The sequence below is a fragment of the Polypterus senegalus genome, chromosome 2 (assembly GCF_016835505.1).
Source record: "Polypterus senegalus isolate Bchr_013 chromosome 2, ASM1683550v1, whole genome shotgun sequence".
Taxonomy (NCBI): Eukaryota; Metazoa; Chordata; class Cladistia; order Polypteriformes; family Polypteridae; genus Polypterus; species Polypterus senegalus.
Window position 1 is genome coordinate 265,269,606 of NC_053155.1, and position 17,201 is coordinate 265,286,806.

The 17,201-nt window shown below is 35.2% G+C and overlaps 1 protein-coding gene across 1 annotated transcript in view; it reads left to right on the plus strand.

Moving 5' to 3' along the window:
- The window catches only part of wasf3b (WASP family member 3b), a 151,083-nt gene that overhangs the window by 74,479 nt on the left and 59,403 nt on the right, over nucleotides 1-17,201 (plus strand). The gene's annotated exons all lie outside the window — the stretch shown is intronic.

The following is a 17,201-nucleotide window of genomic DNA, read 5'->3' on the forward strand; positions in this document are numbered from 1 at the left end:
ACATCCATGAGCCTTTTAAAGTAAAACATGTCCTTTAAATGGATGGACTTGGGTGCTCCACTCTGCACAGCTTCAAGTGCAGTTATGTCTTTGTGTAAAGTAGTGACCAAAATTTCCCCTCATCCTCAGGGGTGAAGGACCTATAGATGAGGTCTGACTAGTACATTACACATCACAGTGTCTAAGCATAACACCCTGTGATTTATATTTAATAGTTTTGACCAAAATTTTATTTGACGTTTAATTTGCTTATATCAGAGGTGGAGAAGATAACCACAGAAGTAGAATTATTATTACACAAACACAAAAAGACTTAAGTAACAATAAAAGTATTTGACATGGAAACTACTCAAGTAAAAGTAAAAAAGTTAGCTTAAAAAGAGTACAAATTGTCTACTTTACAAAAAAACATAACATAAGTAGTAAATATCCTCAGATATCCAAGTCTGTGAAATACAAAAATATTTGTAAGAAAATCTAATATTAATATTAAAAATTGACTGATGAAATCTCAAAATTCCAAACATAAAACAAAAGTGACAGAAGAATCCAGTGTCATATGTTTGTGTGCAACTTTTCACAGGATTTCTATCCAAAATCTAAAACAGCACAGCAGCTTTGTTGGTTTTAAACTAATCATTATTGTATACGTCTAGCAAACAGTGTCTTTGTGAACTACAAAGTGCTTCATTCTCTCCCTTTAAAACAAGTCAACATATTTTTATTACTAGACATGCACTAAAGTAATGGCAATTGAATTCAGTAATAAGGCTTCTATATTATTTAGATTGTTAGTACTCCGCAACACTCATCTCAGCCTATTACACTAATAGTGCACATCATGGAGGCAATCTGTTTATTTCAGATAGTAAAACATGAAAAAATGATGTCATGACAATGAATGCTTGGTAAACAATAATCAAATTTGTCATTTAAATATCAGTTAAGCATTTAGTTTGTTGTTATCGTTATGATGTGAAATTTGAGACAGTAAAAGACATCAGTGGAGAGAAAAGAAACGCAGTTTTGCAGAAAAAAGTGCAGTAGCAGACATAAGAGCTGTACTGACAGCCACATGACAAAAGGCTTTTGAATTAAGCTGACATTTGCCAAGTACAATCTGCGTAGCACCAGTGCCCCATGCACTAACTATCACAGTTGTCAATGTGGAGCTTTTTGCTGTAATCTTGTTCAAATGTTCAAGCCAAAATCTTTGCAGGCACCCATATTCTTAAGCACAAAATTGCTGCTAAATATTTCAAACTTGCCAATGCTTACTACACAGGTTTAGGAAATTCTGTGCATGCTAATTACATTTCACATGGGTGTAGTGCACTAAAGGGGAACATATTTTTAAAAATGATGCCTCCTGTTTTCATGGTTTAACCCTTTAGACAACTTGGCACTGCTTCGTTTGCAACAATAAGTAGTTATCAGAATTTTACTGTAATTTTTATCACTTACGCTGAATTATTTAAAACACTCCACAAATTTAGAAGTCAACTTCACAGTTTTTGAGGTGCAGTTCATATTGCTTAATGAAGCTGTTTTGTTTTGCGCCCTTGGGACTGAATAGCTTTTCTAACTGTGACCTGGGCTGTACAGTACAATCCCATTTTCATAAAGAGTTTTGCTGCCACAACTATATCAAAATTTTTCCACTGTGTCTTCCATTGCACATGTATCCCCAAATGCAACAGAAACATAAAGTCAGCTGTAGACTTGATTTATGGCAGGGTCTTCTACAGCACAGGGCTTCCAGGGCTGCAAAATTAACTGTGTATTAATTGTGTGTACAGTTACGACTGCCTCAATATACTAATTGTGGAAAGTAATGATTATTGCATTCCATTTACTTCTCCCGTTAGAGATGGAGGACTCCCTGTTGCAGCCTGCTGTAAACAGCAAATGAGTGTTGTAATCAAGCACAGACATATTCACTAAGGCACTAACATCAAACTACTAACTACATGCTAAATGTGTTTTTAGCAGTCTGATCCCAAACAGTATCTTTTAAAAAGATGTGAATAGATTTCTTCACTATTTGCAGCAGCTTCCAGAAAAATTAAGAATAATTATTGTTGAATCTAGATCACTTGACACTTTTTAGATGTTAAAGTACTAAAATGAAGAGAACCATCTGTAATTTGGAAATATTTTATTTAAAAAAGTGCACTGTACAAACTGCTATACCACTGCACGCAAACACGTATACAGCCATTTAAAATTCAACCACATAGTCCAAGAATGTATGAAAGCTAAGCAAGCAGCATGAGTGAAGTTAGGATCATGACACAGATAACAATTAACTGTTTATGTTATAACGTATATCTGTATACAGCAGGCTACTGAAAGCTGAATCTGATAACCGTAGCCTTTGTGTTTTATTTTTCAAAAGACAAAGCTCTCATTAAAATGTTTTACAATAAAGGTTTTAAAAATTATCAACACTCAAAACTTTGTTCCAGATGTCAGAGAGAAATTAAAATTGATCTGAAACAACTTTTGCTTTATGCAACCGTAAACAATTGATGGTTGAGTAGAACTATGGAAGCACGCCTGAGCATAGCGGTTCATTATGTTGATGAGAAATACCTGCTGTAAAGTAGATGCTAGTGATGTTGCTTCTTTAAGTGAGTGTGCCTTTTATTACAATACTTTCCTCAAGTTTGGTGGCACAAGTGCTCAAGAACTAAATTAGGTAGCAGCATGAAACTAGGTGTTACTATCTAAATACTTTTGGAGTTTGCTATATATTAACATGGTTACATTTAATGTTTTTATATACCCTCGCAATAGAACTGTCAGGTTATGTTTACATTAACTTCTTAATCTTCCATTAATATAGTTAAAGATTTTCTTATCTGCTTTAATTTTTACATACACATGCAACATTTGTTTCCTTAATACAGCAGAACTCCAATTTAACATTCCCATGTTTAACATTTTCCGAGGTTTTACATTTTTGAATGGTGTTTGGTGGTGAAGTCTGTTTTTTCAGATAATAATATTTATTTTGAAAAAAGGGGAATATTTGTGTTGTACTTAAATTGTGTTTAATGTAATTTAAGGTATTAAAAATCAGTGGCATGCATTTTATCCTAAGTGTGCCATATCTTTGTTGTAAAAAATAAAAAATAAACATGACTAAACACAAAACTTTGAATTTTTGTACTGATCCAGCATTTAACAATTTCTTATTAACTATTTAAGTAGTTCTGTACAAAATGAAGGTTCAACTCAACAGTGTGTAAAAAGAATACAAGCTATGCAGCTGGTAAGACAAGGTGCACATTTCATTGTATGTGTACTGTTCATTGAAATTAATAATTCCAGTCACATTATAAAAGGAAATAATCATCAATTATTAATTTTCCATAATTGTGCACCCTCTAGCACATACCCAGTTTCAGTCCAACACACTATAGTGTTACGCTGCACCATACTGGGACGAATCCACTTACCCAGCAAGAGAAAACTGCATGTCCATTGCATTATTAACAAAATTACTTTGCACTCCAAGATCGTGACCTGCAATGGCAAGTATTTTTGAATGCAGTTTTATTTATAATTACTACTATGAACTCCGGACTTTAACACAGCCAAGCAGTTCTACTTTATAATGATCACCTTAAAAATTTAACAGGGTGAAGTTGTTACTAAATAATGCACTTTTTAAAGAGTAAAAGAATTTAAAAAGTACAATTTCCTACTTAATTTACTCTAGCACAGTAACAAGAATAAATGTAATGTGTTACTTTCCACCATTGGCGTCTGCACATTGCCTAGATGATGTGAATGTTGTGTCAGAATAAACCTGTAAATCCTTTTCAGAGGTTACTTCTTGTAAGACAGTGTCTTTTGTTTTCTATTTATAATGAAAATTATGTTCGCCTTTGCTTTGCGCTTTACACTTTTCTACATTAAACTGTATTTTCCAAGTGTTTGCCCAGTTCTAAAGATTGTTAAAGTCTTTGTGAACTGTTTTTGCTACCTTCTTGGTATTTGGTATCTCTCGAATTTTGATGTCATCTGCAAATTTCATAAGTTTGCTAACTATATAGGAATCTATGTCATTAGTATAAATTAGAAAGATTAATGGTCCAAGAACAGACCCTCTTAGGCACTCCAGTGATGTCTTCATCCCATTTCTTATCTGTACTCTTTGTCTTTTTCCAATTAACCAACATGAAATCCAGTTTTGAATGTTACTTTTGATGTTAGTAGTGAGATTTATTTAACCGCGTCTTCCTATCAAACACCCGTTACTTTTTACTATTTCCATACTGTTCAAATGTATCTTTTATATAGTTTCCATAATTTTGTGTAGTATAAAAGGAAGGCTTTTTGATCTGTAGTATTTTCTATCCAATTTGTCTCTCTCTTATAGACTGAAGTCCTGTCTGTTTGGATGTCCATTACAGCCTATCCTTGTAACCCACGAAACTCTCATCAATACATATGTCACAATCTGAACATACAATTTGTGCTTATCGCCCATCGCCGATCGCCGGATACACATCCCACAGTTAGTACAGTTTTGGTGATGGGTGAATTATCAGTTTTGATATCAATTATGATATCCTTACACTCCAGAGCCCTGGTAGCACTTAAAGAGCTTCTTATTGCAAGGCAACAGAGCATTTGTAAGATAGCTGCTGTCCCTTTTTGGACTCTTGCCTATGCCCCAAAGCTCCCCAGTTAGGTCAGAGTTACTTATTTTTTATTGTCTGCTCTTTAAAACATCCTTGTCTTGAAGATTTCGTAGGCACTTCTGACATTTTTACTTTAGTTTTGCCAATGTCCATGGCAAGTACCTGACCACCAAACACACTATTACATCATTTAGATATCAACTTACTTGTAAGTGATGTGAACAGCAATATGTGTTATAGGACAAGAGATCATATACATAGAAAAGCTGCAAGGAGCAAATGTTCCACTGGCAACCAGAGTTTTGCAAAGAATTTATTGGGCAGCTTCATTTCCAAAGAGTCAAATGTCTGTTCTGGAAGCATATAGAGTAAAGACCTATTGAAAATATATTAGCATCAATTGGTGAGTGTTCAGTTAAAAATCCATTGTTCTCTGTTGTATGAAGTGCATCATGAACATGTCTGCACAATGTGTCCTTACTATTTTTGCTTTGGGAAAATGTAGTGTGAAAACAGATCTTTTCTTATTGAGCAGACATATAATGGCACATGGCTAATTATCCAAATAGGGACAAATGATAATTCTGTGACAAAAAAGCACCGCATTGATTAAAAATGTAATTTAAGCTTGAGGTGTTTGCACCACAAAGACTAAAAAAGTGGATCAATTGTTTTTCTGCTGTTTATACAAGCAAATAACAAAAGGAGTAGCAGTGTCAGTGTCATTCTGACCTCATAAAGAATATGAAATTGAAGAACTGAGTTAAGTATGCCTCTCTTGTCAGTATGAAATCCAAAGATGATTTAATTATTTTAAATGTTTTTCAATGACATTAATATATGAGCAATTTAACATTTTTATTAATTTTTTTGTTTTAAATAAGTCTGAGAACCTTTTAAATTGTTTACATGCATGTGGACTGAGGTTTTTAAAAATTTCTTGTCTTTTTTTAGACAATTTCAGCTGTTGTATTATTAGCCATTAATGTTCCACTATGCTTTCATTTCCAAAATTGTTAATGATTATTAAATGATCAGTAAAGATTACTACTGAAATTCACTATATGAATTTAAAAGTTGATCTGTTCCAATGTGATTGGTGCAAAATCAAATGGTTGCAAGAAAACTATTCAAAACAGAAAGCTTCTGCAGATTCAGTTGTTTTCATTTAGTCTGTATCTATCATTTAGTTCAGTCCAATACAATTGAGTTCATTTTTTTGTCATTCTACCTTACAGTGCAATGAAACATCACAAGCGCAACAGTAGAAAAGTACAGTGACATAGTGCATCAGACAAAGATTAGTCAACAGAGTAATTACAATAAACACTAGTAGTAAATGTGAAAAAGTGTCAAATGATAATAATAAAAACCTCAGTAACATAAAAATATTCAATATTTGCCAGACAGAATAAGTAGCAACCAGATAGAGCAAGTATTTTAGCTAGATTGTAGTCAGTATCATTGAATCAGTAATGCAAACTAATTGGTAGTGATGGTGTTTATATGCAGTAAAGCCAGGGGACTGCAACTGCACAGTGACATGCAGTGAATGCTTGAACTATAAACAAACCAGGGTGTGCATCCTTTGTGCGCTGTCGTTTCTGCAGCCGCCTCTCCTGAGTACACAGTAAATGGGCCTTTACTCCATTTGACAGTATTAGTGTGTTTTTGTACAGCTAAATTAGTTTTACCCACATGGACAGAACGGGAAATAAATTTACATCTTAGAATACTAGGGGCGTCTGCCCCCTGTTTGCTTTGCTCACCAAGGCTGTAATATTTCTAATACGTCCAATCTCTCATAATGTCTCATAATGTGCAATAACTCGGTTTAGTTATTCTTTCCATTTGTATATAGCGTCGCAGAACTTTTTTTGCAACTTTTTGCACCATTTGTTTATTTACTTGTTGTGTACTACATATATGTCTGCACTGAAGGAGCTGCTTTTAATCTCATTGTACATATGTATAGTGACAATAAAAGGCATTCATTCATTTCCATTCTTTGTTGCATCGTTTCTCCATGATCATAAATTTAAACCTGACCGAATTGTGGTTTCTTTGAAATTAAACTTTTAGTAACTCTGTCATATCACCTATGTCCATATATTCGATCTCTTTTTGCTGTTCCATCATTTCACAGAGAGTGATTCACACTCAGATACAGTGATATAAATACTCCGAGTCGTGCAGTGAGAGTAATGTGGAAAAAGATGATCCGCTGTGGCAACTCCTAACGGGAGGAGCTAAAAGAAGAAGAAGGAGAAGTGAGAGTAACAACGCTAAAGCAGTTATGGTATTTGGAATACTATGGCTGTTCCCTGGACCATTATATTGTTACAAGTTAATTACAATCAGATGCGTTACACTAATAAACAATATGTGGTTAGTTTGAGTGTATTTATAAAGCCGCGTCAGGAAAATAATGAGTAACCACACAGGAACAATACCATTGCTTTGACGCTGGGTGCCGCCAGTCTGCAAAACCGAGCGGAGAACAAGGCATGAGGTACCGTGGAAAAGTGCGTGGCTTTACGCCAAGTGTAGGTTTTATACATCACGATTTGAACGTGGAAAAGTTCTCATGCAACATTTCTGTGCGTATGCACCGTTTATACATGAGGCCCCTGGTGCTTTGTGTTTTGCTGTATGGTTGTGAGATATGGACACTATCCAGTGACCTGAGACGAAAATGTGTATTTTCCCACTTTAAATAAAATTACCTGGAGAGACAACTGTTGTGGTAAGGCTATCAATAAAATGGTGCTAGTAACTAATAAAGGAATCTGTAAATATCTGTAAAATGAAAAATAAATGTACTTTAATTGGAAGGTAGCTGGCTTATTTTTTGTTGCTAAGATACCTGAAAAATATTGTATAAGGATCATAAACATGAAGTGTAAATTTCAGAATTAAATTTAAATGTTCTATTCCAAACATAGCTGTCCATTACATGATGGTCCTACTGTACTAGTGTGTGATCCTGTTTTTAGTTTGTACCATCTTTTTGTATTCTTCTGGATCCTATACAAAACTCATGCTGGAAAGTCACAGTTTTATCCTCCATTAAAACTGACATCTGTTCAGTATAGGTTTTTCTCTCTGAATATGTAAAAAAAAAAACAAAAAAAAAAAACACACAATTAACAAACCCAGACTCATGGCTTTTCGAACAGAATAGAAATCTGTTGGAATTCTGTTCTTCTTCATTGACTGGCAGGTCAAGCTGATGAGTTTGGGCCAATGCTAATACATATCCGTTTAATAGCTGCTACTGTACAGTTAGTGGAGCTCGAGGGAAAGAACGATTTAACCGTTATGCAGTCTGCATTAAATCATTGCATAAGCTCTTAGATCAGAGGACTGTCAAACAATAAAAGATTCTGTAGGAACAAAACAATACTCCCATTTTGACTGTAAAGGATAGACTGCAGTTTTTGGTGAGTTGGAACAGTTTGTTCGGTTTATTTGCTTTTAACTAAATCCCAGCTCATTTTTTCTCTTGTGAAATAATTTGCATTTTTTTTCACATATTTTTTTTGATTTCAGGTTCACATTCAATAATTTTACACAATCTTGCTGCTCTAAACTAGTATCTGAAATTAGTAATAGATGAGCAATCAAATACTTTCCCTATCTTGTGCTAGCACTGTTTTCTTTTGTAGCTAAAATGGTAAATAACCACAAAAAAAATCTGAGTTTACTGTGGCTGACACCTGGGTAAGGATAAAAAATACATCCTTGATCTTTCATCAACTCTAAAATCACTATTAATGCAGGTAGTACTGTTTGCTATACTGTTATTACAGATTTGTTATATTAGCAGCTCATTATCAGAATAATTGAAGCTATTACTTAGTGTTATTTTAAATGTGTGTCACAAGCTGTCACTAGTTGACAGATATAACACCTCAGTGATTCAGTAGGTAAACCTCCACAATTGTACTTTGACAAGTCAAAGCATCAGGCTGCATAAAGTAGCTGAGGCAATGACAGCTTTTCCAGAGCATTCCAGCCCACCCAGCTTCCAACCAATCATTCTGCATTACCGATGCAGAATTGTTCAACTTGTTTGTAAAATCCAGTCATGGTGTTACAAATAGGGTAAGAAATATTTTTTAATTGGCAATTTTTGCCACCACTGACTTAAGAGTCTCTATCCTGATGTGCCATGAGTGGCATGTATTAAAAGTGAGGGATTGCTCTGAAAGGTTTCATGTCGCAGTTCCATACCTTGTATCGGCACTTACTCACTCACAGCATTCACAGTTGTATCAATCTGTTTTCTGTTTGTCATAATTATCTAACTCCAGGAACCCAATGCAACCATTTTCTCTGTTTGCTGCATCAATTTTGGAAGAAGGCTACTGCTGGCAAGAAGCTAGTTCCCCATTGTACTTTACACAAGTGCTCTCTGTGAGTTTACAAGGATTCATATACCCACACAAAGCTATTGCTCACTGGATGCTTCCTACTACTTCTCCTTTTGGGTTTTATCTCTTAACATTCTTTTGCTCTTTGCAGACAACCCAGTAGCAGCTCACATACGTTTAAAATTTAAATTACTTTCTAACTGACTTAATCAGGGTTATGGGGCCGAAGCCTCTCCTACTAGCATTTGGCACAAGGCATGAACCAAATCTGCAGGGTCCCCAGTCCATCACAGAGCACAGTCCCACACCCACACAAATCTTCACAAGGATAGATTTGAGTAACCTACCTGTGCAACTGAGAATGACCATTTAACCTAACACCCACCCACCCACATCTTTTGGATGATCTAGAAAAAATGGTTCTATTTAGATTTTTAAAATGTTACCAGTTTTAGTTTAGATTATATGCATTATTTATTCCTCAACAAGTACACACTGTAGCTCCCCGTACAACTTTGAAGTGGATTAAACAGATCTGAAAATGTCACATTAAGTACTTTTTGCACATATTAATACATGTGTCAAAAATGGCTCTGTCCATGGTCTTCTGTATTTTCTTTTTTATTGTTTATCACATTTTTTATATCTATATTGAATTGTGACAGTTTGGATCAATTGCATATATAAAGAGTGTAATTTTAAATTACAACAAAAAGTCAGGCAATTTTATAAATCTAAGCAGGACATGACTCATCCAGAAAATGTCAGCCCTTAAGTAGGAAATGAGGTAGAAGAGGTAGAATTCCTCATGAGACACCAGAAGAGAATATAGCTCTCCAACCTCCTTCTATGAAATGACCATGCATTACAAATTAAAATGAAATGACTAGTTAGGGCAAATCACTGCCCTGGAACATCAGGATTTGTAATTATTCCAAGTTGACCAATCAGGTTTTCTTTCATTTTAACCCAGTTGTAGAGGTTTTTACTTTTCTCTAAACCAGTGATGATACTCAGGTGGCCAGGTACATTTTAAAAATTATTCACCAGAAGTGGAATTTGTGATCTTTATTTGTCCTGTTTATGTGTGGTGAGGGAAGGTGCCTTTCTTGTTCTTGTAGTAGTTTGCCTTTAATCACACATGACCATAGCCTTTGCCATTTATCAAGTAGCAATTGAAATTACTGAGATAGAAAATGTATATATAGATCCATCCGTCCATGCTTTAGCAAACTTGAAAGATGCCAATTAATGAAAGGTTTTACTCAGATAACAACAACAGATGAGATCAGGATTACAAGCAAAATGGTGGCAATGACCACTAAGTGGATCTGCCTGTCCCAGCGAGCTCTGTATGGACGTGCTGCTGCCTCAGTGACACAGTACTCCTCAGATTGGATGCTGGGAGAGTGTGCAGTCTGAAAGGAGCTGTGGTGGAATCTGTAGTGGACAACTAGTATTTCTGCACCACTACAAGGCAACATTTGATCATTTACCCCTCAAATGCAAATAGAATCTGAAAATCTGCAAACCTATTTTATCATAAGACTCAATTGAAACATTTGGGAGAATATATTTAAATTCTCTTGTAAAAACATTGAATGATACCTACATTGTCATTTCACACTTTTAGACCTTGTGTTCAATATTTGTTCTGGTAAATAGCTTAAAGCAGTCAGGAATGTAGCTACCAGATTTTACAAAATGATTTACCCACAAGCTATGAGATATAAGAACATAACATGTTGACTGGTTGCTTAGAAGCTGTTGGAGAATGGTTAATATTAGCTTTGAATTGTAGGCATGTACAGTATTTATTTTGAAATTATCAATTGTATTTAAACAGGTGTTGTGTAAATAAAGTAATAAAAATGAAGTATACACTAATAAACTCAAGGCACAGTACAGTTGATGCCATCACATTTGGTAATTTAAGAAGCCATAGTACTCGTTTGTTATCATCATTATCTAAAGATCCAACTCACTCTTTACTACCTTATACTTGCAAAATAGAATGATTGTCTAATTTGATGTTTTTTTTCTCTCTTTTTTTCTTCTAAACTAGGGAGCTCTACCCTCTGCACGCTTTGCTCGCCAACCCCCGGGTTTGGTTTACCGAATATACAATTTAAAGAGATTGTTATTTTTATGGGAATTGTTACATATGCATTATTTTCACCTTTACTTTAAAACTTTAGTAAAAACAATATTTAGAATTAACTTTTCTTTGAGATTGCATTGAATTTGATTCTATGTTTGGACTTAAATCGTGACAACGCAACGTACAACTGCCTGTGAGTGAATAGTTTCCTTCTCTCTAGTAAATAAAATGACTTTTTCGAATGTTTGTCCATGCTGCTGCTTCTTTGCTTTGTCATTGACATGTTATCTAGAACGTATAAAATCATTGTCCTGATAAAAATAAATATTTTATAATAAATATAAAATAAAAGAGCTGAGAGCAAAGGAAGTGTGTCTGCCAAAAGTATTCACATGACTAAGTGCTGAGAGCACAGGAACTGTATCTGAAAAAAGCATTCACTTGACTGAAGTTAGATGATCGTGGTCTTGTTTGAAAATAGTTGTAAGTAGGGCATGACTTGAAAGAATCTCATGTTAAAAGTCTCCATCTCACGGGACTTCATACCTCGCTGTTTTTGGAATCTTTTAATTCTCGCTGGCAACACGAATTAGACAATCTACAAGGCTCTGTCTTAAAGTTTAAATCCGAACAATATATTCAATCTCTTTTCGCTGTTCCGTTAGTTCACCAAGTAATAATTTCTGTTTGTTTGTGCTAATGCGATCTTTACTATCCTTTTTTTGAGACTTTCGAATTTTTGTACTTCCATTATCTCTAACCTGCTCTGTACGTGTACTGCACCAACGTTTTTGGAATCTTTTAATTCTCGTGGATACACGTCTTCATTGGGAAGAAACACTACATTTTTTTCCCCCGATGGCAACATGAATTAGATGATCTACAAGTCTGTGACTTAAAGTTTAAATCTGAACAATGTATTCGATCTCTTTTTGCTGTTCCGTTATTTCACCGAGTAACAATTTCCGTTTGTTTGCGCTAATGTGACCTTTCCTATCCTTTTTTTGAGACTTTCGAATTTTCATACTTCCATTATCTCTAACCTGCTCTACATGTGTACCGAGCCAACATTTTGTAATTCTTTACGACGTTCTACTTTGTCATCGACTCTTTGTCTTTTATTTCCAGCCCCGGGCATGGTTAAATCTCTTTCTCGTGGGACGTATAAGTATCTCTCGAAGAAAATAACGTCTTGTCTCCTTCCAAGATTTTTTTTTTATAATAGAGAGACAAGGTTCTGCTGTTTACTGAAATTTTGCCACAATTGAGTGCCCCCTCAGTTTTCCACTGGACAAAAATTATATGGTGATTCATGTCCACGTAGAGTGGGGTGTGTGTGCTTATCATACTTATACTTGCATAAATGACCACATTAGGTGCTGTACTAAATACTGACAAAGAGATTAAAAATTAAAAAGCTACTAGGGCTTCCCATCACAAGAAACACAAAAATGTGTGAAATGTGATGACCTACTCTTCCATTCAAAATAAAAACGTTTTGTAAATCAGTTATGAATAATTGTTGTCTTACAACTGTTGTTGTTCAGTTACAGTACATCAAGATAGCTTTCAGGTGGAACTTGTGCTGTTAGTTCTGAGTTATGATATATTGGTGTAATTAGATGTTCTGTATTAATTTTGGAGTTAAAATTACAGTTAAACTAGATTGTTCTAAAAGAGGTTTGCTGGTTTTCTGTTACTGTGAAACTAGATAAGTGTATTAAATAAATATTAAAGAATGTGTGAGAAAGTTAACAAAATGTATTAACAAGATATTTTTCAAAGTGATCACTGCTTCTTCATATAGCAGGTGTGTATTGCGTAGGAGGTTGCTTTCCTGTAAAACTAAGCAAAAAAAAAATACTGGCAGACTTTTGCAAAGGTTGTGTAACATTACATTCACACTGTGGCTTTTAAAGAGAGAAAATTGTTTACAAAGAGGTGGATGAAGTATCAATGATAGGGGCGGTAGAATAGAATTTAAGGCTGAGAGTGCAGATTAAATAACATAGCTGAAGAAAATTTGACTTGAAATTTTTGTTCCATAGAGTGCCACCTCTTGTTTCTTCCCAGGTTATGTTATGTGTACTAGCCATAACCTTCTTTATGTATTATTTATTTATTTCAGTAGTTGGTGACAACACAGCAATATGCAAAAAAATTAAACTTCCCAAGTGGATGTGAATCAGTAACAAGTATACTACACACACTGAAATATGGCATCTTGCCTTCTTGATGACCACATACCTCACATTCAGGCAATGTTTGTAATTCCTATAAAACCTTGTCTTTCACCTACCTTAGCTCTCTTCTTTTCTTTTACTTCATTCTTTCTGATCAGGATGACATTTATGCAGATCACTGCTTAAAGTATCAGGCAGCGGTCCTTGGTTACATTGAAATCACACACCCATGACCAGTGGAGTGTCACCTTGTGAGCACCCATCAACTACCGAGCAGAATTGTGAATAAAATGTCTCCCTCACCAAGACATCACGCACTGTGGTCGGGGCATACACTGAGACAACAGACAAGGCACCCAGAGTGTGCCGTAATCCGAGTCTCATAATACGCTCGTTGACAGTTGTGACATTGAACCCCATCAGAAGAAACCGATCTGCTACAGCAACATCTACTCCCTGAATATGACAGCCATCAGAGCGACCAGACCAATAAAAGGTGTACCCACCTACAGAGATCTGGCTAGTCCCAGGTCTGTGCACCTCAAAGAGTGCTGCCACTGAAATGAGGAGTTCAAGCATGATCATCATGCCGGAGAGATAAGACGTTTCACATGCCTACCTGGATGGGCCACCTGAAATTGGGACCTGAATGCTGCCATGCAATGGGCTTTGCCTCAGCACCACATCAGTTCTGATCCTGCGGCAACACGCTGTACTAGTGCATGCTCCCCAACCTGACCTGACCTGATCTGCTGCTGTCCTTGTACTTTTTTTTGCTGGCCGGGATACTGTAACTCTCCTAGTGTCTTCAGTTTAAACAGGGGAGCCACTACTGCAGGTGTTTCCTTTATGTCAGTCCGTCCACCAATAATAACATGTTCCACTGGTCTGCAACACATTGGGAAGGAGAAGTGCGCTGCTGGTGATTCCATATACCTCCAGACCAGGCACCCGAAGTGTATATTATTTCTTCAACTATAGGTGGGTCACATTGTTGTATCTTTAACAAAAACCATGAATTCATTCATTCATTAATTTTCTACACCCACTTCTTCCTATTCAGTGTCATAGTGGGCCGCAGCCTATCCTGGTAACACTGTGACTGTCAGCCTGGGTGTTTCCCAGCAGCCTTGGAGCACAAAACATGTGCTAACCCTGGATAGTGTGCCTGTACTTAAGTAACCACTGTCACTCATACACTCACATCTACTCATACTGAGCCGATTTAGAGGTTTTCTTCATCCTAATGTGCATATCTTTGAGATGTCAGAGGAAACAGAAATACCCAGAGAAAACCCAGATGATAATGTGGAGAATGTTCAAACTTCACATCGAGAGTGTCCAGGCTAGGATTTGAACCAAGGACTCAGGCAGCAACTCTAACTACTGTACCTCCTCTGACCAGAATCCCAAAAATATACATGGTATATAAGCAGATCTCTAATCTTAGCTAATATTACCCTGAGCCTCAGTCTGTACTTTAATGTGTTGCTCCCCCCCTTTTATTTTGTTGTTGTATATCATCTGCAATGTGGTAGGACGGGTGGGAGTTAGCCATTTAGGTGTTGCTGTAGCATCATGCCTTCTATCTTCTTCTAGCTTCGGTGAACGCCTTTTGTTTCAGTATTGTAGTGTTCTTGGCTTCTGAATTTGAAAACAGACAATAATGGAAGTAATTTTTCATACACTGCTAAAGTGGACCGGGTGTCCACTACAAACTCAAGACCACTGGGCAGATGAAATTGTCAGAGAACACAGGAACTTAATGAAAAGTAACAGTTGCTGCTGAAATATATTATACTGGCAACCTGAATGCTACTGGAGGAGCACCCTTATTATAGCCCCTGACAAAACAGTTTTCAGTGTCAACTTCTACATAATACAGCTAATAATTGAAAAAAATGAATATCTACAATAAGTGTAAGTTTTACACTAGCAGAGCGAAACATTCCGAACAAATGCCACAAACGTTTGTGTAAATTTTGACTGGCTCTTTTTTCTCCCCAATAACATAAAATTAACTGTCACCTTTCTAATACAAAATTACTGAAAAGTTATTAAAGATAGTGAAGTTTCAGATATTGGCTTAAAATCTAAAGTACTTTACAATATTTAGATTGTTTTAATACAATACAGCAAGTAGGGGTGGTGTGATTGAACGGCCACCAATCTAAATCGGCCGATTTTCAATAAATAAAGATGCAATTGGTGATCGGTAAAAAGGCATATCACAAAAACTGATCTTTTCAGCCCCTGCTTTTCTAAGCTGTATTATAATTTTGTTTTAATATTACTTTATGCAAGGTATTATGGTATTTGAGTATTTTGTTCTTTTGCAGCAGAATTCCCATAGTGTAAACAAAGAGCTGGGAGTGGAGGTATGCTTTATCAGTGAATGAGAAACAATTGATATATTAGCCTTTACATTAGTAGTAATAGTAGTAGTAGGGTGTTGTACCATATTAGTCATTATGGATGCAATGAGAAGTCAAACAAAATGACACCTTTTATTGGCTAACTGAACAGATTACAATATGCAGGGATTCAAGGCAGCAAAGGCCCCTTCCTAATCTTGCCTGAAGAAGGAGACTTAGGTGCCTCGAAAGCTTTCATATTGTAATCTGTTCAGTTAGCCAATAAAAGGTGTCATTTTGCTTGACTTCTCATTCTTTTATATTAAAAAAAGTGGAGCAATAAACTGAATAAAAAAGTAATTGGAAAAAAAGTCAGTCGGTCATAGACAAACGGCCAGAACAGATACTTTAAGGAATTCAGATCTTTGTGTTACTTTATTTTAAAATGGACACTGCTTGTGTTTGGGCAGAAATCTTGTTTAAAAGGGCGCAGCTTATATTTTTCATTGAGAAAAGAAAAAGAAAAGATAAACACAAATTTGAAATTGCTGCTTAGTAAACAGTAGGCTTTTTTACTGGGTTTATTGTTTATGGCTGTGTATCATACAGCATGCATTTTGGTAAGAAACAAGTACTGCATAATTAAAATTGTAATCCATATTTATAATTTCAGCACAAGAATTATGAATTTCTAGCTGATACACTGATGAAAGAAACACTTGTATAAATATAGTAAATGTACATTTTAACAGCAAAAAACTGCAGTACAAAAATAATTTAAAATGATTAAAATCTACAAGTGCATGTTTGTTTACATTTAAGCAATTGCCAACATCAATTAATTGATTGTATAAGAAATATGTATATATTTTTTTTTGTTAGAGAAATGATGAAAACTACTTTTTCAATTAAGCCTTGTTTCAGATAGGTACCTTACAGAAAAAATTAAACAATATGACAGCTTGTAATTATGAGAAGAATTTTTGTTTCTTTTATGCCATATGTATTATGGATACAGTAAATATTTTTGTACATATTGTATTAGTAAAAGTGTGCATTTTAAGGAAATTTCATTCATTTTACTATATTATGGTCACTAAAAAATAAGTGTACAGAATTTCATTTTGTTAATAAAAGAGAACAGTTAACACATGTGGTCTGTGGTTTAATTATAAAAATACACTAATACTAATACAATACATAAAAAGTTTTTAAAGGGATAAAGGGAAAAAAAACAGAATCGGCCTTTCAAGTACCTTGAAATCGATGATTGGTATTGGCCTTGAAAAACCTGATCAAAGCATCCCTAACAGCAAGTGGATTTTGTAAAATTGTCATAGTTTAAATTTATTTTTAAATATTAGGAATCTTCTCACACAGTCCTACTAATTGCATATAGGAAGTAAAACTAGCATTTGTGGCAAAGAACATAGAGGAGGTAAACTTGTTTCTTTATTATTATTATTATTATTATTATTATTATTATTTTAATGCTGTTCTGAAAAGACACATTTTCTGTCACAGCTTGCAGT